This window comes from Prionailurus viverrinus, chromosome E1 (genome assembly GCF_022837055.1).
Source record: "Prionailurus viverrinus isolate Anna chromosome E1, UM_Priviv_1.0, whole genome shotgun sequence".
Lineage (NCBI taxonomy): Eukaryota > Metazoa > Chordata > Mammalia > Carnivora > Felidae > Prionailurus > Prionailurus viverrinus.
Window position 1 is genome coordinate 26,233,665 of NC_062574.1, and position 23,759 is coordinate 26,257,423.

A 23,759-nucleotide genomic window follows, 5' to 3' on the forward strand; every position below is an offset into this window, starting at 1 on the left:
AAGACTCTCTCTCCCTCTGCTCCTCTTCCCTGCTTGAGCTCTCTAAAATTAAAAAATAATAAATAAATAAATAAATAAATAAATAAATAAATAAATAAATAAATGGAAAATTGAATAAAAGGAAATCTTCACACATATGTGGAGATTAAATAATATACTATTACAATTTTTCTAAATGTTTATTTATTTTTGAGAGAGAGAGAGAGACAGAGAGACAGAGAGCACAAGCAGAGGAGGGGAAAGGAGAGAGGGAGACACAGAATCCAAAGCAGGCTCCAGGCTCCAAGCTGTCAGCACAGAGCCCAATACAGGGCTTGAACTCATGAACCGCAAGATCATGACCTGAGCCAGTCAGATGCTCAACCAACTGAGCCGCTCAGGTGTCCCTAAATAATATACTCTTAAATAACTACTGGATCAAACTAGAAATCAGAAATCACTAAGGAAATTAGAAAATATCTTCAGACACATGAAAACAAAAATACAAAAACGGCAAAACCTATGAGATATAATGAAACAGTGCTATGAAGGATATTTATAGCCATAAACACATACATTAAAGAGTTCAAATTAATCTTAACTGTACATCTTAAAAAACTAGAAAAAGAATAGCAAGTTAAACTAAAAACTAACAGAAGGAAATAAAAAAATAAAGAGTAGATAAAAAATAAATGAACTGGAGAATAGAAAAAATTGAGAAATGAAAGTTGGTTCTTTGAAGATCAACAAAATTGACAAATCTTTGATAGACTGACTAAGAAAAAAAAGGGAGACTAAAATGACTACAACCACAAAAGAAAGTAGAGACATAACTACCAATTTTACAGAAATAAAAAGGACTATAAAACAATACTACGAACAAAAAACCAAATTGGATAATCTAGATAAAATGAATAAATTCTTAGATACACATGATCTATGAAACTGAATCATAAAGAAAAGAAAATGTAAATAGATCTGTAACAAGTAAGGAGATTGAATCAATAATCAAAAACCTCCCAAAGAAAAAGCTCTGGATCAGATAGCTTCACTGGTGAATTCCATCAAAGATTTAAAGAAGAATTTATATATATATATACATACACACACACACACACACACACACATACGTATATGTATATATATATATATTCCCATATACTTAATTCCATATATATGTATATATATGAAATTAATAGCAATCCTCTTCACTCCCAAAAAACTGAAGGAGAACACGTCCTAATTTATTCTAGAGGTCAGCATTATCCTGATACCAAAGGCAGACAAAGATACCACAAGCAAAGAAAGCCACAGGCCAATATCCCTTATAAATACTAATGTTAAAATCCTCAACTAATACTAGTAAGCAAAATTTAGCAACATAACAAGAAGTATTATATATCATGACCATTTGGGATTTACTCCTGGAATGCAACGTAATGCACTAATAAAAATCAATGTAATGCACTACACTAACAGAATGGAGGAAAAAAATACACATCTCAATTGATGTATAAAAAGCATTTGACAAAATTTAACATCTTTTCATGATAAAACTGCTCTAACTAGGAATCAAAGAAAATTTCCTAAACATATCAAAGGTCTTTTATGAAAAGTTAACTTTTATGAATACCTAACTTTTTGAATACCTAACATCATAGTCAATTTAGATGACTAACCTAAAGCTTTCCCCCTAAAATTAGAAACAAGATAAGGAGGCCCCCAACTTCACCACTTCTATGAAACAGAGCAATAGGCATAAAAACAAAGAAAGGGTATTCAAATTGGAAAAGAAGTAAAACTATCTCTGTTACAGATGCCATGGTCTTATATCTAGAAAATATATATATCAAAGAATACACATCAACCCTGACCCCCCAACCCCCCCCCCCCAAAAAAAAACCCCTGTTACAGCTAATAAATTAAATCAGCCAAGATGCAGGATACAAAATCAACATGCAAAAATTGGTTTTATTTCTATACACTAATAACTATAAAAGGAAATGAAGAAACAAATTCCATTCACAATAGCATCAAAAAGAATAAAATATTTAAGAATAAGTTTAACTAGGGGTGCCTGGGTGGCTCAGTCGGTTAAGTGTCTGACTCTTGGTTTCAACTCAGGTCATGACTCATGGTTTCATGAGTTTGAGCCCTGCATTTAGCTGATGGTGTGGAGCCTGCTTGGGAATTTTCTCTCTCTCTCTTCCTCCCTCCTTCCCTCTCTCTGTCCCTCTCCAGCTCATGCTGTCTCTCTCTCTCAAAAATAAACTTAAAAAAAAAAAAGAATAAATTTAATCAAAGGGTGAAAGACTTGTATACTCAAAACTACAAAACACTGTTGAAAGAAATCACAGAAACATAAATAAATGAAAAAACATGCCATGTTCATGGACTGGAAGACTTAATATTGTTAACATGACAATACTACCCTCCAAAGAGATTTATATTCAATGCAATCCCTACCAAAATCCCAACCTTTCCTTCCCGGAAATATAAAAACCTTAAAATTCACAAGGAATCTTAAAAAAAAACCAAAAAAAACCAAAAAAACAACATTGGAGGACTCACATTTCCTAATTTCAAAAACTTAATACAAAGCAACAGCAATCAAACAGTGGGACGCTGGCCTAAGGACAGACATACAGACCAATGGAATAGAACAGAGAGCTAGAATTAAGCTGTCACATATATGGTCAATTGGTTTTCCACCAGGATACTAAGACCATTCAATGGACAGAATTTTTTTTTTTAATTTTTTTTTTTTCAACGTTTATTTATTTTTGGGACAGAGAGAGACAGAGCATGAACGGGGGAGGGGCAGAGAGAGAGGGAGACACAGAATCGGAAACAGGCTCCAGGCTCCGAGCCATCAGCCCAGAACCTGACGCGGGGCTCGAACTCACGGACCGCGAGATCGTGACCTGGCTGAAGTCGGACGCTTAACCGACTGCGCCACCCAGGCGCCCCCAGAATTTTTTTAACCAATCAAAAAAATGGATTTAAAAATGAATTCTTAGATATGACATCAAAAACACAGTGAACAAAAGAAAAATATAGATATATTCAACTTCATCTAGATTTAAAAACTTTTATGCATCAAAGGATACTATCAAGAAAGTGAAAAGATAGTCCACAGGAGAAAATATTTGCAACTCATTTATCTGATAAGGGATTAATATCCAGAAAATATAAAGAACTCCTGTAACTCAAAAACAATCCAATTCAAAAATGGGCAAAGAACTTGAATAGACATTTCTCCAAAGAAGATACACAGAGAATGAATAAGCACATGAAAAGATGCACAACTTCACTAATAATTAGGGAAATGCAAATCAGAACTACGATGAGACACCACTTCATAACCATTAGGATGGCTACTATAAAACAAACCAACAAACAAACAAAACCAGAAAATAGTTGCTGCAAGGATATAGAGAAACTGGTATCTTTGTACACTGCTGGTGGGAATGTAAAGTGGGATAGCCACTGTGTAAGTTTGGCAGTTCCTCGAAGAGTTTATAAACATAAAATGACCATATGATTCAGCAAATTCCACTCCTGGGATATATCACCAAAAGAAGTGAAGGCAAAAAACTCAAACAGATAGTTGTACATCAGTGTTCATAACAGCATTATTCACAATAGCGGTAAGCTGGAAACAACTCAAACATCCATCAACAGATGAATGGATAAACAAAGTAGGATATCCATACAATGGAATATTCAGCCATAAAAAAGAATAAAATTGTGATACATGCTACAATGTACATAAACCTTGAAAACATTATGGTAAGTGAAATAAGGCAGACACAAAAGAATATTTTATGATTCCATTAAAAATTTTTTTAAGTGTTTATTTATTTTTTGGGAATGCAAGCCGGTACAGCCACTCTGGAAAACAGTATGGGGGCTCCTCAAAAAATTAAAAATAGAACTACCCTATGACCCAGCAATTGCACTACTAGGTATTTATCCAAGGGATACAGGTGTGCTGTTTCAAAGGGACACATGCACCCCCATGTATACAGCAACACTATCAACAATAGCCAAAGTATGGAAAAAAACCAAAAGTCCATTGATGGATGAATGGATAAAGAAGATGTGGCATATATACATATGTATACACATGGATACACATATACATATACATACATACATACAATGGAGTATTATTACTCGGCAATCAAAAAGAATGAAATCTTGTCATTTGCAACTACGTGGATGGAACTGGAGGGTATTATGCTAAGTGAAATTTCAGTCAGAGAAAGACAAATATATGACTTCACTCGTATGGGGACTTTAAGAGACAAAACAGATTAACATAAGGGAACGGAAACAAAAATAATATAAAAACAAGGAGGGGGACAAAGCATAAGAGACTCATAAATATGGAGAACAAACTGAGGGTTACTGGAGGGGATGTGGGAAAGGGGATGGGCTAAATGGGTAAGGGGCATTAAGCAATCTACTCCTGAAATCACTGTTGCACTACATGCTAACTAATTTGGATGTAAATTAAAAAAAAATAAAATTAAGTATTATGTTGAAAAAAATGTTTATTTATGAGAGAGACACAGAGCATGAGCGGGGGAGGAGCAGAGAGAGGGAGACACAGAATCTAAAGCAGGCTCCAGGCTCTGAGCTGTCAGCACATTAGCCCGACACAGGGCTCAAACCCACAAACCGTGAGATTATGATCTGAGTGCAAGTTGGACGCTTGACCGACTGAGCCACTCAGGCACCCCCTATGATTCCATTTTTTATGAATGGAATAGATAGATTCATAAAGAAAGTAAGTAGAACAGGAGTTGCCAGGGCTTGGGGAGAGGAGAAAATGAAGAGTTATAGTTTAACAAATACAGAGTTTCTAGATTTGTAATGATGAAAATGTTTTGGAAACAGCAGTGATGTTGTACTATATTACAAATGTACTCAACAACATGGAATTGTATACTTTAAAAACAGTTAAACAGCAGGGGCACCTGGGTGGCTCAGCTCGTTAAGTGTCTGACTCTTGATTTCAGCTCAGGTCACAATCTCATGGTTCGTGAGTTTGAGCCCTGCTTGGGATTCTCTTTCCCCCTTTCTCTCTGCCCCTACCCCACTTATGCATGTGAGCTCTCTCTCTCTCTCTCTCAAAATAAATACACTTTTTAAAAAATGGTTAAACAGCAAATTTTATGTTATATGCTTTTCACACCACCATTTTAAAAATTGAAGAAAAAAAAAAAACAACCTACACCTACACAAAAACAAATACTACACAGGAGTGTCAATGAATAAATTAGTAACATGTGAATCAACAAAGATGAACACAAAGCAATAAAAATTACAGAGGGGTGCCTGGATGGCTCAGTGGGTTAAGCATCCAACTCTTGGTTTGGGCTCAGGTTGTGATTTCACTGTTTATGAGATCCAGCTCTGTGCTGGGCTCTGTACTGATAGCGCGGAGCCTGGTTGGTCTTCTCCTTCTCCCTCTCCCTCTGCTCCTCTCCCACTCATGCACAAGCACTCTCTCTCTCAAAATAAATAAACTTAAAAAAACAAAGCAAATTACAGATAGATAACAAATGATTTCATTCATATGAAGTTCAAAAACAATATATTATTTAAGCATGTAAATATACACACACATATACATACTATCTTTAAAAATGTAAAACTATTATCCCTTGAGATGGAAGGATATGATTGTGAAGGGGTATGTGTGTTATTCTAACGTTAAGAGTAATGTTCTATTTCTTAAGTTGGTGGTAGATATGCCAATGTCAATTTTATTGTTTAAAATGTGTATGTTCCCCTGAAAGATAGATACCATATGTTTTCACTCATATGTGGATCCTGAGAAACTCAACAGAAGACCAGGGGGATGGAGAAGGGGGAGAAAAAAAAAAAAGTTACAGACAGGGAAGGAGGCAAAACATAAGAGAGTCTTAAATACTGAGAATAAACTGAGGGTTGATGGGGGGTGGGGGGGAGGGGAAAGTGGGTGATGGGCATTGAGGGAGGACACCTGTTGGGATGAGCACTGGGTGTTGTATGGAAACCAATTTGACAATAAATTTTATATAAAAAAAATAAAATGTGTATGTTTCTTTTATATATTTCATATGAAGGCAAAGGCCCATCCAAGGATTATACAGGGAAGTGTACTTTATTAAACTCACTGTTGTATTCCTATAAGTGGCCTATAAGTTCATAGTTCTTTAAATACTCTCATTAGCCTAACATCATACTCATTCCCTCATTTTTCAGTAAACTGAATAAACTGTTTGACATTAATCAATAAATTGGATGAACTCTTTGAATAAATTTACTTTATATTTACATGTGAGTCATGATTTTACCTTTTTGAAAATTATACTGTAGAGAAAGAAAAGTGAGCAAGTTACAAAAATATTTAAAATGAAATATAAGATTGGATATGACAAGGGGGAGAAGGTTCACAGATGACCCCGATTATATGATTAGTCCAAATACAGATTGTGGTACCATTCACTCATACAAGCAACACTGGAAAAGGACCAAGACTGGGAAGAAAGATCACAACTTTTTTGCCTTTGAGATACTCATATTGACATGTTTATCTGTCAGTTCAATATACGGCTGTGCGTGATGCTGTGATTTATAATAAATATATATTTTGGTTTGTATCCCTGTTTCTGGCACACAGCTCCTAAAACCCTTGGAATTTCCTAAGCAATAAGAGCTGTAGGGGTATCTTTTGTTCCAGTTCCTAAAATAGCTCCAGAACCATAAAGGTGAAATTATGTATTCATAACAAGCCTCTTCAACTACACCTGAGTATATGTTAATTAGATGATTTCTGGACAGCCCCCAGGTAAGGATGGCAGCTGGTTGCAGGAAGGGGGAGAAGAACCAACCATGTGATTAGAAGGTTGGCACTTTCAGCCTCTACCTCCAACTTCCAGGGAGGGGAGAGGGGCTAGAGGATGAATCAATTGACAGCAGCCAATGATTTAATCAACCATGCCTATGTAATAAAGCCTGCATTAAACCCAAAAGGAAAGAGTTCAGAGAGCTTCTAGGTTGGTGAATGCATCACATGCTGCAGGGTGGTATACCTCAGATCCATGTGAACAGAAGCTCCTCTGTTTGGGACCTTTCTACACCTCACCTCATATAGCTCTTCATCTGGCTATTCATCTGTATCCTTTATATCCTTTATTATAAACTGGTAAACATAAGCCAATGTTTCTCTGAGTTCTACAAACCACTCTAGCAAATTAACTGAACCTGAGGAGGGAGTGGTGGGTACCTCTAATTTACAGCCAGTCAGTCAGAAATACAAATTAACAATCCGGACCTGAGACTGGTGTCAGAGTGGGGGCAATCTTGTGGGACTGAACCTTTAACCTAGGGAATCTGATGCTCTGTCTCTAGGCAGCAAGTGTCAGAATTAAGTTAAACTGTAGTCTGATGCTGCCTCTAGGTAGACAGTGTCGGAATTAAGTTAAACTATATAGGACAACCACACACCTGGTGTCAGAAGTAAAGGTGTATTATAGCAAATTACCAAGAGGAGGCACACAAGAAGTGAGTTTTCTCTTTAGAATGTGGTAGAGGAGAGGGGAGAATTGGATGCGAAATCAGGAAACCAAGACAACCGATGTAACTAAAATAATGAACACAGATGTGACTGACTAGCAGGAGAGTACAAATACAGAAAAAAGCCCAGCAAGAAAACCTCCCTTCCTCCCTTTCTATCACATTGGACATCCAATTCATCAGCAAATCCTGCCAGCACTACTTTCAAATCATATCTAGATTCCAAACACTGCTACCACAGCAGTCCAAGCCACCATCTATCATAGGAGATATTACAGTAGACTCCTACATAGTCACCCTGCTTCTTCTATGTAATCTCTGACAGGCCTTCTAGAACCATCCACGTAAAATTCTAAACCACTTTTCCCCACTCCCCCAAGAGTCCCATTTTCCCCTTCTTGGCATTTTTTACCATGACCTGTACTGGTCCACTCAGGCTACTATAAGAAAATACCACATAATCATTTTGTTATAGACACATGGAATCAAATAATCACATTGATGGGATGTCAACAATTTACATAGGTTATATCAACAATATCTCAATGAAGATGGAAAAAAAATACCACAGACAGAGTGGCTTAAACAGAAACTTATTTCTCAGAGTTCTGGATGCTGGGAGGTTCAAGATCAAGATGCTGGCTGACATAGTTCCTGGTGAGGCTCTCTTCTAGGCTTGTAGACAGACATCTCACTGAGTCATATCACTTTTCCTCTGCTCAGATTGCAGAGAAGAGAGCAAGATTTCTGGTATCTATTCTTATAAGGACACTACTACTACTAGATCAGGGCTCCATCCTTATGACCTCATTTAACCTTAATTACTTCCTTAGAGACCCCATCTCCAAATACAGGGAGTTAGGGCTTCAATACATGAATTTGGGGTTGGGGGTGGGGGGACACAAACATCTAGTCCATGACATCATCTAATATGTTAGTTTATCTTTTCTGTGTGTCCGGTTTATTTTCTGTCTTTCATCCCTGGAATATAACCTCTACAAGGACAATGACCTTTGTTTGTTTTGCTCAGTTGATTGTCCAGTACCTAGAACAGTACCTGACACAGAGAAAGTACTCAGTAAGTATTTTTTGAATGAATTCAATAAATGAATGAAAAACGGAAGGTCCAAGATAATGGAAGGTCAGAGAGGGGTGTAAGAAGGGGAAAAAAAATCCTGTACAATCCAGTGCCAATGGCCTTAATAAAGGAAGAGTATTCAAGTGATTTGTCACATGTTGATAAAGATGAAAGGGAAAGGGCGATATATGTCAAAAGCCATGAGCTCAGAGACTAGAACTTTTGTTGGTGAGTTTTTTCCTCTCTCTTTACAGGTATCTCTTTTCCCCACATCCTTCCCTCTCTCTCTCCCTCCTTCTTTCCTTCCCTTCCCTCCTTCAGAAAAAAATGGAGAGGTAAAGATTCAGAAAAAGCAATGGAGAGTAAATAGGGTATCACCTGAGTTACTACAGAGGAAACATAGTCACAACATGAAAGAGTTAATGAAGAAATGACACGTCCTCTGGGTATATGCAGATTTTAGTTTAGTTAAGGAAGCACAAGGAACACTGTGAAAAAGAGGGAATTTGATAATTGTGAGACAACATTTTCACAGAACATAATGTATTCATGTTAATCTCTTCAGTGGAGGTTTTAAAAAAAGTATCTTAAAAGCCTTCTGTTAAAGATTATACAGAAGGGGTGCTTGGGTGGCTCAGTCAGTTGAGCATCCGACTTTGGCTCAGGTCATGATCCCACAGTTTGTGGGTACGAGCGCCGCATCGGACTGTGCTGACAGCTCAGAGCCTGAAGCCTGCTTTGGATTCTGTGTCTCCCTCTGTGCCCTCCCCTGCTCACACTCTGTGTCTCTGTCTCTCAAAAATAAATAAAGATTTAAGAAAAAAAAAAAAAAAGATTACACAGTGGCTACATGCACATGGAGTAGTAGCTCTATAGCAAAAACATAATGATTATTTTGGTGAAAATGGTCTGAAGCAAATTTTCAGTTTTAGATAACAGAATATTTAGATATATAGCTTTTCCATTCTCACTGCAGGTGACACTCAAATTATCCATTTATACATCTTAATTACTCCCCCCGCCCCTGCTGCCAGAAAAATCATTTGGATAACTAAAGACACACATTACTCAGTTGATTTTTAAATTCTCTTAAGTATCCCAACTACGCACCTAAAAATCAAATAACTTAAGAGGAAAAAAACACTGACACAGAGTCATCTCTGTCATAGTTCACTTAGCTTATAAAAAACAAATACTATTCACATACAGACTAGCTCATATATAATAATATACAGATGACTTAATCTATTAACTGAAGTTCACATCACTTGGATTTGGTAATCTCACTTTTTTTAGTCAGATCTCACAAATTAAAGGACACTTTGGAATGTTTATGCTTTAGCTGGATATTGTTATTTTACTTTTCCAAGCTTCTTAAATAGTATCTCACTAGGGAGGCAATAAGTTAGAATGCAACCTAGTGGGGAAATTCTGCATTTGCTCAATGTCTATTGCTTTTACACAGTTCCAGATGTCCGTACATTAATAATGTTCTAACTCAAAGCCTCTTTTTGAAACTTTAGAAAGTGTAAATTGCATTAAGACCTCTTTGCCCTCATTAATGGTATTGTTACAATCCCAGTCCTCTGGAAAATGTTTTTTGGCATGTGTTTAACTTTATAATATTGCCATTTACTCACTTTAATAGCCAGTACTCAAGTCTTAATGCTTTTAATAGGCCCGCCTAAACAGACTACCATCTTTTGTAATCTTTTTCACATAATTTATTTCATAGGTAAAGCCTGTCATATTTTCCATCTGAGGAGGATTCTTCACTATTCATTCCATGAGGTACTAATATTAAAGAAATATTTACTTTATTTTACTCAGTGTATATGTGCCTATCTATAGATGACACATGTTAGAAATAAAGTGCAGTTCCCTTTATATTTTTTAAGTTTATTTATTTATTTTGAGAGAGAGAGAAATCATGTGCAAGGGAGCAGGGGAGGGGCAGCAGAGAGAGAGAGAGAGAGAGAGAGAGAGAGAGAGAGAGACAGAAAGAATCCCAATCAGGCTCCGTGCTGTCAGTGTAGTGGCTGAGTGGGGCTTGATCTCACAAACTGTGAGATCATGACTTGATACGAAATCCAGAATCTGGACGCTTAACCAACTAAGCCATCCAGGCACACCTAGTTTCTTTTAAATAGAAATAAAAAAGGAAAATAAAGTAGTGGTATTTTCTACACTTTTATAGTAAAAATAGGCATATTCTATTCAAATGTAAAATGTAAGAAAACCAAAAATATAAATACCTATTAAACTCTAGCTATTTGGTGAGATTTGACTCAGCAACTTCAGCTCAAGAGACTGGGTTATATTTCAGGATCAAATTTTCAACGCATATAGAAGTAGTTAGAAAAGCATAAGGAAGAATATGGAGAAATACTGTCCCAAGTGAGAGTAAGTAAGATCCCTTGTAGCTGTTGGCTATCTAAATGGAAATGAAAGGTCCTACAGTCCTCTCTGACAAAGCATTTCCTCCCATAAATTTGTTAAGAGTGAGGACTCTGAAAATGTTAGAGCTGCACTACTGATACTGCAGCAGTCATTTATTAATACATTCTGATAAAAGTACACAATTATTTACAATGTAAAAAATTTCAAATAAAATGGAATTTCAGAAATAACTCATCCATTTCCTCACAACAATCTACTTGGTTGAAATCTCTTAAAAGAAAACCAATGGTTATTTATGTATGCAACAAATTATTAGTTCTCTAAAATATGAATTCTGAATTTCTGTTGACTGCCCAGCATAGTTAGTTCATCAGTGTCTGAAATAAGCAAATGGTTAAAATGTATAAATTTGGTCAGTTTTGCTACTTTAGAGTCAAGAAGTATTGGCTTAGTAAATTTGGCTGAACTTGGAATGAATAAATTTCATTTATTCATTTATTTCATTCCTTATCTGACAAAATTAATTGCAGGCAAAAAAGGGGTGGGGTATGTGACTTGCATTCTATCCTCTGTTAAAAGGCTAACAATTAAAGTAAACTATAATGTAGTGAGTGCACCTGTACTACTAAAATCTTGGTAGAATGCAGACTGAAAGAAGAAAATGAGTAAGAAGAAATCACTACAAAGTTTCCTAAAAGTTACTACTTTCAGGTACTGCCAACATGAATTTACTATAAACCTGTTGCTGTAAATCCTGAAGATGAAATGCTCTAGAACAAAACACTACTTCACAATCTAGTGGAGAAGCGCCCCAAACCCCCACACCAATGCTTAAAATGTAATGTAGTAAGTGCTATTATAGATGTATGAGGCTAGGCCAAAGAGTGACTAACTTTGCTTTAGGGTTAGGATGGCTTAATAGAGTTTAAGGTTAATAACCTTTTAGCTGGATATAGAGCATAACGTTCCTGAATAATAATAAAGTCAGAGAGTGGACTTCAAACAGACACAAAACTATGAAAATGACATAGTCTGTGTAACAAATGATTCACAAACTTAGCGACTTAAAACGATACCCATGTTTTATTGATTTTACGTTTATTTATTTATTTTGAGAGAGAAAGGGAGAGAGTGAGCATGATCTTGGGGAAGGGGGCAGAAAGAGAGGGAGAGAATCCCAAGCAGGCTCCAATCATCAGCATGGAGCCTGATATGGGGCTCCAACTCACAAACTGTGAGATCATGGCCTGAGCCGAAGTCAGAGGCTTAACCAACTGAGCCACTCAGGCGTCCACAATATCAACATTTTAATTTTTTTATTATTTTTTTTATTATTTGTTTTTAACGTTTATTTATTTTTATTTTTTTAATTTTTTTTCAATATATGAAATTTATTGTCAAATTAGTTTCCATACAACACCCAGTGCTCATCCCAAAAGGTGCCCTCCTCAATACCCATCACCCACCCTCCTCTCCCTCCCACCCCCCATCAACCCTCAGTTTGTTCTCAGTTTTTAAGAGTCTCTTATGCTTTGGCTCTCTCCCACTCTAACCTCTTGTTTTTTGTTTCCTTCCCCTCCCCCACGGGTTTCTGTTAAGTTTCTCAGGATCCACATAAGAGTGAAAACATATGGAATCTGTCCTTCTCTGTATGGCTTATTTCACTTAGCATCACACTCTCCAGTTCCATCCACGTTGCTACAAAGGGCCATATTTCATTCTTTCTCACTGCCACGTAGTACTCCATTGTGTATATAAACCACAATTTCTTTATCCATTCATCAGTTGATGGACATTTAGGCTGTTTCCACAATTTGGCTATTGTTGAGAGTGCTGCTATAAACATTGGGGTACAAGTGCCCCTATGCAACAGTACTCCTGCATCCCTTGGGTAAATTCCTAGCAGTGCTATTGCTGGGTCATAGGGTAGGTCTATTTTTAATTTTCTGAGGAACCTCCACACTGTTTTCCAGAGTGGCTGCACCAATTTGCATTCCCACCGTGCAAGAGAGTTCCCGTTTCTCCACATCCTCTCCAGCCTCTATAGTCTGCTGATTAGTTCATTTGGGCCACTATGACTGGAGTGAGGTGATATCTGAGTGTGGTTGTGATTTGTATTTCCCTGATAAGGAGCGACGTTGAACATCTTTTCATGTGCCTGTTGGCCATCCGGATGTCTTCTTTAGAGAAGTGTCTATTCATGTTTTCTGCCCATTTCTTCACTGGGCTATTTGTTTTTCGGGTATGAAGTTTAGTGAGCTCTTTATAGATTTTGGATACTAGCCCTTTGTCCGATATGTCATTTGCAAATATCTTTTCCCATTCCGTTGGTTGCCTTTTAGTTTTGTTGGTTGTTTCCTTTGCTGTGCAGAAGCTTTTTATCTTAATAAGGTCCGAGTAATTCATTTTTGCTTTTAATTCCCTTGCCTTTGGGGATGTGTCGAGTAAGAGATTGCTACGGCTGAGGTCAGAGAAGTCTTTTCCTGCTTTCTCCTCTAAGGTTTGGATGGTTTCCTGTCTCACATTCAGGCCCTTTATCCATTTTGAGTTTATTTTTGTCAATGGTGTGAGAAAGTGGTCTAGTTTCAACCTTCTGCATGTTGCTGTCCAGTTCTCCCAGCACCATTTGTTAAAGAGACTGTCTTTTTTCCATTGGATGTTCTTTCCTGCTTTGTCAAAGATTAGTTGGCCATACGTTTGTGGGTCGAGTTCTGGGGTTTCTATTCTATTCCACTGGTCTATGTGTCTGTTTTTGTGCCAATACCATGCTGTCTTGATGATTACAGCTTTGTAGTAGAGGCCAAAGTCTGGGATTGTGATGCCTCCTGCTTTTGTCTTCTTCTTCAAAATTACTATGGCTATTCGGGGCCTTTTGTGGTTCCATATGAATTTTAGGATTGCTTGCTCTAGTTTCGAGAAGAATGCTGGTGCAATTTTGATTGGGATTGCATTGAATGTGTAGATAGCTTTGGGTAGTATTGACATTTTGACAATATTTATTCTTCCAATCCATGAGCAGGGAATATCTTTCCATTTCTTTATGTCTTCTTCAATTACCTTCATAAGCTTTCTATAGTTTTCAGCATACAGATCTTTTACATCTTTGGTTAGATTTATTCCTAGGTACTTTATGCTTCTTGGTGCAATTGTGAATGGGATCAGTTTCTTTGTTTGTCTTTCTGTTGCTTCATTATTAGTGTATACGAATGCAACTGATTTCTGTACATTGATTTTGTATCCTGCAACGTTGCTGAATTCATGTATCAGCTCTAGCAGACTTTTGGTGGAATCTATCAGATTTTCCATGTATAGTATCATGTCATCTACAAAAAGTGAAAGTTTGACTTCATCTTTGCCAATTCTGATGCCTTTGATTTCCTTTTGTAGTCTGATTGCTGATGCTAGAACTTCCAACACTACGTTAAACAACAGCGGTGAGAGTGGGCATCCCTGTCGTGTTCCTGATCTCAGGGAAAAACCTCTCAGTTTTTCCCCATTGAGGATGATGTTAGCTGTGGGCTTTTCATAAATGGCTTTTATGATCTTTAAGTATGTTCCTTCTATCCCGACTTTCTCAAGCGTTTTTATTAAGAAAGGTTGCTGAATTTTGTCAAAGGCCTTTTCTGCATCAATTGACAGGATCATATGGTTCTTATCTTTTTTTATTAATGTGATGTATCACGTTGATTGATTTGCGAATGTTGAACCAGCCCTGCATCCCAGGATTGAATCCCACTTGATCATGGTAAATAATTCTTTTTATATGCTGTTGAATTCGATTTGCTAGTATCTTATTGAGAATTTTTGCATCCATATTCATCAGGATTTTGGCCTGTAGTTCTGTTTTTTTACTGGGTCTCTGTCTGGTTTAGGAATCAAAGTAATACTGGCTTCATAGAATGAGTCAGGAAGTTTTCCTTCCCTTTCTATTTTTTGGAATAGCTTGAGAAGGATAGGTATTATCTCTGCTTTAAACGTCTGGTAGAACTCCCCTGGGAAGCCATCTGGTCCTGGACTCTTATTTGTTGGGAGATTTTTGATGACTGATTCCATTTCTTCGCTGGTTATGGGTCTGTTCAAGCTTTCTATTTCCTCCTGATTGAGTTTTGGAAGAGTGTGGGTGTTTAGGAATTTATCCATTTCTTCCAGGTTGTCCAATTTGTTGCCATATAATATTTCATAGTATTCCCTGATAATTGTTTGTATCTCTGAAGGATTGGTTGTAATAATTCCATTTTCATTCATGATTTTATCTATTTGGGTCATCTCCCTTTTCTTTTTGAGAAGCCTGGCTAGAGGTTGATCAATTTTGTTTATTTTTTCAAAAAACCAACTCTTGGATTCGTTGATCTGCTCTACAGTTTTTTTAGATTCTATATTGTTTATTTCTGCTCTGATCTTTATTATTTCTCTTCTTCTGCTGGGTTTAGGCTGCCTTTGCTGTTCTGCTTCTATTTCCTTTAGGTGTGCTGTTAGGTTTTGTATTTGGGATTTTTCTTGTTTCTTGAGATAGGCCTGGACTGCAATGTTTTTTCCTCTCAGGACTGCCTTCGCTGCATCCCAAAGCATTTGGATTGTTGTATTTTCATTTTCATTTGTTTCCATATATTTTTTAATTTCTTCTCTAATTGCCTGGTTGACCCACTCATTCTTTAGTAGGGTGTTCTTTAACCTCCATGCTTTTGGAGGTTTTCCAGACTTTTTCCTGTGGTTGATTTCAAGCTTCATAGCATTGTGGTCTGAAAGAATGCATGGTATAATTTCAATTCTTGTATACTTATGAAGGGCTGTTTTGTGACCCAGTATATGATCTATCTTGGAGAATGTTCCATGTGCACTCGAGAAGAAAGTATATTCTGTTGCTTTGGGATGCAGAGTTCTAAATATGTCTGTCAAGTCCATCTGATCCAATGTGTCATTCAGGGCCCTTGTTTCTTTATTGACCGTGTGTCCAGATGATCTGTCCATTTCTGTAAGTGGAGTGTTAAAGTCCCCTGCAATTACCACATTCTTATCAATAAGGTTGCTTATGTTTGTGAGTAATTGTTTTATATATTTGGGGGCTCCCATATTCGGCACATAGACATTTATAATTGTTAGCTCTTCCTGATGGATAGACCCTGTGATTATTATATAATGCCCTTCTTCATCTCTTGTTACAGCCTTTAATTTAAAGTCTAGTTTGTGGGGCACCTGGGTGGCTCAGTCGGTTGAGCGGCTGACTTCGGCTCAGGTCGTGATCTTGCAGTCCGTGAGTTCGAGCCCCGCGTCGGGCTCTGTGCTGACAGCTCAGAGCCTGGAGCCTGTTTCAGATTCTGTGTCTCCCTCTCTCTGACCCTCCCCCGTTCATGCTCTGTCTCTCTGTCTCAAAAATAAATAAACGTTAAAAAAAAAATTAAAAAAAAAGTCTAGTTTGTCTGATAGAAGTATGGCTACTCCAGCTTTCTTTTGACTTCCAGTGGCATGATAAATAGTTCTCCATCCCCTCACTCTCAATCTGAAGGTGTCCTCAGGTCTAAAATGAGTCTCTTGTAGACAGCAAATAGATGGGTCTTGTTTTTTTATCCATTCTTATACCCTATGTCTTTTGGTTGGCGCATTTAGTCCATTTACATTCAGTGTTATTATAGAAAGATATGGGTTTAGAGTCATTGTGATGTCTGTAGGTTTCATACTTGTAGCGATGTCTCTGGGACTTTGTCTCACAGGATCCCCCTTAGGATCTCTTGTAGGGCTGGTTTAGTGGTGACGAATTCCTTCAGTTTTTGTTTGGGAAGACCTTTATCTCTCCTTCTATTCTAAATGACAGACTTGCTGGATGAAGGATTCTCGGCTGCATATTTTTTCTGTTCATCACATTGAAGTCTCCTGCCATTCCTTTCTGGCCTGCCAAGTTTCAGAAGAGAGATCGGTCACAAGTCTTATAGGTCTCCCTTTATATGTGAGGGCACGTTTATCCCTCACTGCTTTCAGAATTTTCTCTTTATCCTTGTATTTTGCCAGTTTCACTATGATATGTCGTACAGAAGATCGATTCAAGTTACGTCTGAAGGGAGTTCTCTGTGCCTCTTGGATTTCAATGCCTTTTTCCTTCCCCAGTTCAGGGAAGTTCTCAGCTATTGTTTCTTCAAGTACACCTCAGCACCTTTCCCTCTCTCTTCCTCCTCTGGAATACCAATTATGCGTATATTATTTCTTTTTAGTGCATCACTTAGGTCTCTAATTTTCCCCTCATACTCCTGGATTTTTTTATCTCTCTTTTCCTCAGCTTCTTCTTTTTCCATAATTTTATCTTCTAGTTCACCTATTCTCTCCTCCGCCTCTTCAATCCAAGCTGTGGTCATTTCCATTTTATTTTGCATCTCGTTTAAAGCATTTTTCAGCTCCTCCTGGCTCTTCCTTAGTCCCTTGATCTCTGTAGCAATATATTCTCTGCTGTCCTCTATACTGTTTTCAAGCCCAGTGATTAATTTTATGACTATTATTCTAAATTCACTTTCTGTTATATTATTTAAATCATTTTTGAACAGTTCATTAGCTGTTGTTATTTCCTGGAGATTCTTTTGAGGGGAATTCTTCCCTTTGGTCATTTTGAATAGTCCCTGGAGTGGTGCGGACCTGCAGGGCACCTCCCCTGTGCTGTGGTGTATAACTGTAGTTGATGGGCGGGGCGGCAGTCAGACCTGATGTTTGCCCCCAGCCCACCGCTGGGGCCACAGTCAGACTGGTGTGTGCCTTCTCTTCCCCTCTCCTAGGGGCGGGATTCACTGTGGGGTGGCGTGGCCTATCTGGGCTACTTGCACACTGCCAGGCTTGTGATGCTGGGGATCTGGTGTATTAGCTGCGGTGGGTAGGCAAGGTGCACGGTGGCAGGAGAGACAGGCTTAGCTTGCTTCTCCTTCGGTGATCCACTTCAGGAGGGGCCCTGTGGCAGTAGGAGGGAGTCAGACCTGCTGCTGGAGGGGTGGGTCCGCAGAAGCACAGCGCTGGGTGTTTGTGCGGAGCAAGCAAGTTCCCTGGCAGGAACTGGTTCCCTTTGGGATTTTGGCTGGGGGATGGGCGAGGCAGATGGCGCTGGTGAGCGCCTTTGTTCCCTGTCAAACTGAGCTCTGTCATCCCGGGGCTCAGCAACTCTCCCTCCCATTGTCCTCCAGCCTTCCCGCTCTCTGAGCAGAGCTGTTTACTTATGACCTCCCAGATGCTAAGTCCCGCTTGCTGTCGGAACATACTCCGTCCAGTCCCTCCGCTTTTGCAAGCCAGACTTGGGGACTCTGCTTGGCCGGCGGGCCGCCCCTCTTCCCCGGCTCCCTCCCGCCAGTCCAAGGTGCGCTCTCCGCCTCGCCGCCCTTCCTACCCTCTTCTGTGGGCCTCTCGTCTGCACTTGGCTCCGGAGACTCCGTTCTGCTAGTCTTCTGTTGGTTTTCTGGGTTATTTAGGCAGGTGTAGGTGGAATCTAAGTGATCAGCAGGACGTGCGATGAGCCCAGCGTCCTCCTACGCCGCCATCTTCCCTAACGTTTATTTATTTTTGAGACAGAGAGAGACAGAGCATGAATGGGGGAGAGTCCGAGAGACAGGGAGACACAGAATCTGAAACAGGCTCCAGGCTCTGAGCGGTCAGCACAGAGCCCAACACGGGGCTCGAACTCACGGACCGCGAGATCATATCCTGAGCTGAAGTCAGACACTTAAACCACTGAGCCACCCAGGCGCCCCAATAACCACTTTTTTAAATTGTGGTAAAGTATACATAAAATTTACCATTTTAACCATTTTTAAATGTATAGCTCAGTAGTGTTAAGTACATTTACATTATTGTACAACCAATCTCCAAAACGCTACTTACCTTGGAAAACCATAATTATACCCCTTAAAAACTCCTCATTCCCTCTTCCCCCAGCCCCTGGCAACTACTCTTCTACTTTTCTCTATGAATTTGCCTACTTTCAGTACCTCAAATAAAGGGAATCATACAGTATTTGTCTTCTTGTGACTGCCTTATTCTATTCAGCATAATGTCTTCCAGTGTCATTCACGTGGTAGCATAAAAATACCATCATTTATTATCCCAGTTTCTGAAGATCAGATGTCCAGTCATAGCACAACTAGATTCTTGCTTAGGTCTCATAGGCTCAAATTAAGGTGTCTGTCAGGACTGCAGTTTTCATCTGAAACTGGATTTTCTTCCAAGGTCACTGGTTGTTGTCAGAATTCATTTCCTACTGGCTTTAAGACTATTACGCCCAATTTTTTGCTATCTCTGGGCCGCGAAGTCTCTCAGCAGCTAGAGGCCATCTGAAATACCTTACCACATGCTCCACCCCTCCCACCAGTTTACAACACGGATGTCTGTTTTCTTCCAGGCTAAATCATGTGTCTCTGACTTCCTTTTCTGCAATCAGCTGTAGAAAATTCTCCTCCTAAAGGGCTTGAATGATTAGATCAGGACCATCTAGATAATCTCCTATCTTAATGTCTACTGACTTAAAAAAAATTTTTTAATGTTTATTCATTTTTGAGAGAGAGAAAGCAATTAGAATGAATGCAGCTTCTAGATTTATTGCTTGAACCTTGCCTCTTTCAAGTAGGTTATCTAGCCATCCTTCACTCTAGTTAATCTTAACTTCCCTGCTCTTATTCTCCCTAGGTTTTTCACTTAAAAAATTGTAATCAATATATTTTTATAAAGGTCTGTTGAAGCTAGATGTGACATAAATGTACATATTTTTGTTTACAGAAAAACTGTATGAATGATTATATACATATAACATTAAAAAAAAAAAGCAAAAAACCTGGTTGTTTAAATAGATGCTTTCCGAATGATCTATTTCCCAGAATATTTAATCAGTCACTCATTAAAGCCACTTTCAGCATATCCCTTCAGAGTAGCTCTTATGTCTACCTTTCTAAGGATAACAGTTTAGCTCACAAGCAATGCTAGAAGTGAAAAGCAAAAATAAATACTGATATACCTGTATATAGGTATTTGTATAAATGTGTGTATTATTCTAAATAATAATAGATCAAATTAATATTTACCATATCAACTATATTTCATATATTAAACCCTAGAATGCTATTATGAACATAGCACTGGACCAGAAAATCAAGAGTTCTAAGGCAAGTGCTTTCATTAATTAAACATACAACTTTGGCCAAGTCATTTGAGTTGTTTACTCAGAATGTAGTTATGTGCCCAATGTTTGTTAAATAAATAAAATCAGTGAAGGAATGAACAAATGAAGGAATATTGTTTAGTTAAAAAGAGAAGTTCTTAAGAACTACACCTAACCTCTCACAATCCCAAAGTCCTCAACATCATGAACATTCCTTCTTCTTAACATTGTAGGGAAAATGTTCCTTAGAAATGCTTGGTTGATTAGTTAAATAAGGCAAATCTATAATCTATAGAAACATCAAACATCTAAATTAAAAAAAAAAAGAAAAACATTTTAAATGGACCAATTTGGTTCCAGCAATCTGGCTGAGCATCTGACTTTGGCTCAGGTCATGATCTCATGGTTTGTGAGTTCGAGCCTGCATTGGCCTCTGCTGCTGGTGCAGAGCCCACTTCGGATCCTGTTTCCCTCTCTCTGCCCCTCCTCTGCTTGCATACATTCTCTCTCTCTCTCTCTCTCTCTCTCAAAAATAAATGTTTAAAAAAGTTGAATGGAACAATTTGGTTTCTCCTTCAAATTAAATGCAATATAGCTCAAAAATGAGAAACATATCAAACTAATTTCTCTCAACATACACATTTAATATTAAACAATACTTATAAAAATTCTAACTAGAGACTGAACAGAAACATTTGCATTTTATTCCTTATCTGACATTCAGTGGTCAATGCAAAAATGTTCCCTCAGGGAAAATGGTTTATATATTTTACTCATAAAGATGTAACAAAAAATCAGACTGAAATGAATTAAAAAGGTTCAAGTTGCTACTTTGGCACCAGAGAGTCTCTTTTCAAAATAATTTTTTGGAAACTTTTCTATCCATAAAAAAAGTTTAGAAAATCTTCTACCCATTATCATGATCTCTCTTAGGGGCGCCTGGGTGGCTCAGTCACTTGAGCATCAACTCTTTATTTTGGCTCAGGTCATGATCTCACGGTTCATGAGATTGAGCCCCAAGGTGATTGGATAATGACAGTGGATTATGATAGAGAGAGCTATAATCTCAGACCCTAAGAATGAGTTTTGGGGGACAGTAACTCAAAACTACATGAAAAATAAGTAACAGAAGTAAATATAAACATAAGAGACAGTATAAATGTATTTTTTGTAACACTTTTTGTCTATTTGATTAAAAAAATAAGTACAAATGCAGTAATTATAAATCTGTGTTGACAGGCATACATGTATAAAAATTTATGTTTATGATAATAATAGCACAAAGTACGACATAATACAGCTATACAGGATCAAAATTTTTATATGCTATTGAAATTATAGTAGTATCAATCCAAACTACTGTATATTGTTATAAATTAAGATGGCTATTATTATTCCCAGGACAACCATTAAAAAATAACTAAAAAATAGGGACTGGGTGGTTCAGTTGGTTGAGTATCCAACTCTTGATTTCTGCTCAGGTCATGATCTCTCAGTTTGTGAGATCAAGTCCCATGTCTGGCTCCATGCTCAGCATGTAGGCTTCTTGGGATTCTCTCTCCACCCTGCCCTCCCCCGCCTCTCCGCCACTCATGCTCTTTCTCTCTCTTGCTCTCAAAATAAAGAAATAAACATTCAAAAAAATTTTTTAAATAACAAAATATATATAGTAAAAAAAAACACCAAGGAAATTAAAATGAAACACTAGAAAAATTTAAACAGCACACTAGAAATACCTACTTAACACTTGTATTCCTCCTACTTGTAATGGAGGAATACAAGTGAGAAAAAGACGACATACATAAAACAAATAGCCAAGTGGCAGATATAAAAGCTACCTTATCAATAATTACACCAAATCTAAATGAATTAAAACTTTAGTTAAAAGGCAGAGTAGCAGAATGGATTTTGAAAAAATGAACATGCTGTCCATAAAAGACACACTTTAAGTTCAGAGATACAAATATTGCAAGTAAAAGGAATATTATTTAATCATAGAAAGGAATAAAGTATTGATTCATTCTACAATACAGATAAACCTTGAAAACATTATACTAAGTGAAGAAGCCACCAAAAAGGCCACATATTTATATGATTCCATTTATATGAAATGTCCAGAAAAAGCAAATCCATAGAAACACAGAGTAGTGGTTACCAGGGGGTAAGGGGAGGTAAGAGGAGGAAATGACTACTACTAGATAAGGGGTTTCTTTTTGAAGTGAAGAAAATGTTCTAGAATTAGACCATTAGTGGTGATGGCTGTACAACTTTGTAAGTATACTCAAAACTACTAAATTCTATACTTTAAAAGGGTGATTTATATGACATGTGAACTGTATCTCAAAAACAAGGTTTATGAAAACAGGAAGGAGACCAACTTGAGATTAAGAAAAAATAAGTTAAAGAAGGAAAAATTAGGAGGTTTCTGAATTTTCAAAAATTCAAGATTTTGAAACATTATAATAGGAGTCAATTGGTAATTACAGTAATTAGATAATAAGAACTAGTTGAAAATTATGAATAAAGAAAAATTTTCTCCTCTGTGCTATAATATTGATTCTTCAAAATCTTCTCTGTTTTAAATATCTTTTTTAAGGGGTGGGGTTGGGGGGGGAGGGAGGGAGAGAGAAAGAAAGAAAGAGAGAGAGAGAGAGAGAGAGAGAGAGAGAGAGAGAGAGAATATGAGAATCTTAAGCAGGCTCCATGCTGTGTGGAGCCCAACATGGAGCTCGATCTCACATGAACTGAGAGATCATAACCTGAGCTGAAATCAAGTCAGATGCTCAACCAACTGAGCCACCCAGGCACCCTAAACATACTTTATATTTATTTTTTATTTTTTTTTTAATGTTTTATTTTTGAGACAGAGAGAGACAGAGCATGAACAGGGGAGGGTCAGAGAGAGAAGGAGACACAGAATCTGAAACAGGCTCCAGGCTCTGAGCTGTCAGCACAGAGCCCGACGCGGGGCTCGAACTCACGGACCGCGAGATCATGACCTGGGCTGAAGTCGGACACTCAACCGACTGAGCCACCCAGGCGCCCCCATACTTTTTTTAATTTTGAAGAAATATTCGGTCTTAGGATTACAAACCAAATTTCAAAACTTCTCATGTCTTTAATAAAGTTCTTATGCTTCATGATGAATTATTATGATAATCACATTCTAATCAGGAAAAAAACCCTGTAACCCATATATTGTGTCTCTTTTTAGATCCATACAGCATAATCACATGATATAAAAACTCTACTACTAAGTAACATTTAAGTATGTAATTTTTATTACAATAAAACTAATGTTCTTTTAATTTTACTTAAACTTTCACTTATTTAGAAAATATACTTTTACTATAAAGCTATGTTACAACTGTCATTTTTAATATTTTTTTATTGTTAAGACAAGGTGAATAAATATACCCTAACAAGATTATTTATGGTAAAAATCAGTAGCAATGCTAGCAAAAATAACTTTTCAAAATGAGTATCAGAACTGATACTCACTGGGTACCAAAGAGTATCAGAAAGTACAAGTTAATTAGAATTAGAAGATGCTTCTAAATAAAATCAAGATAAAAACCATTAGTGTTCATGTTGTCAATCTGTCTACATTAAGAT

General features: G+C 37.5%; 1 protein-coding gene across 1 annotated transcript in view; it reads right to left on the bottom strand.

Annotated features, from left to right (window-relative positions):
• BRIP1 (BRCA1 interacting helicase 1) overlaps positions 1–23,759 on the bottom strand; it is a 212,543-nt gene that overhangs the window by 87,768 nt on the left and 101,016 nt on the right.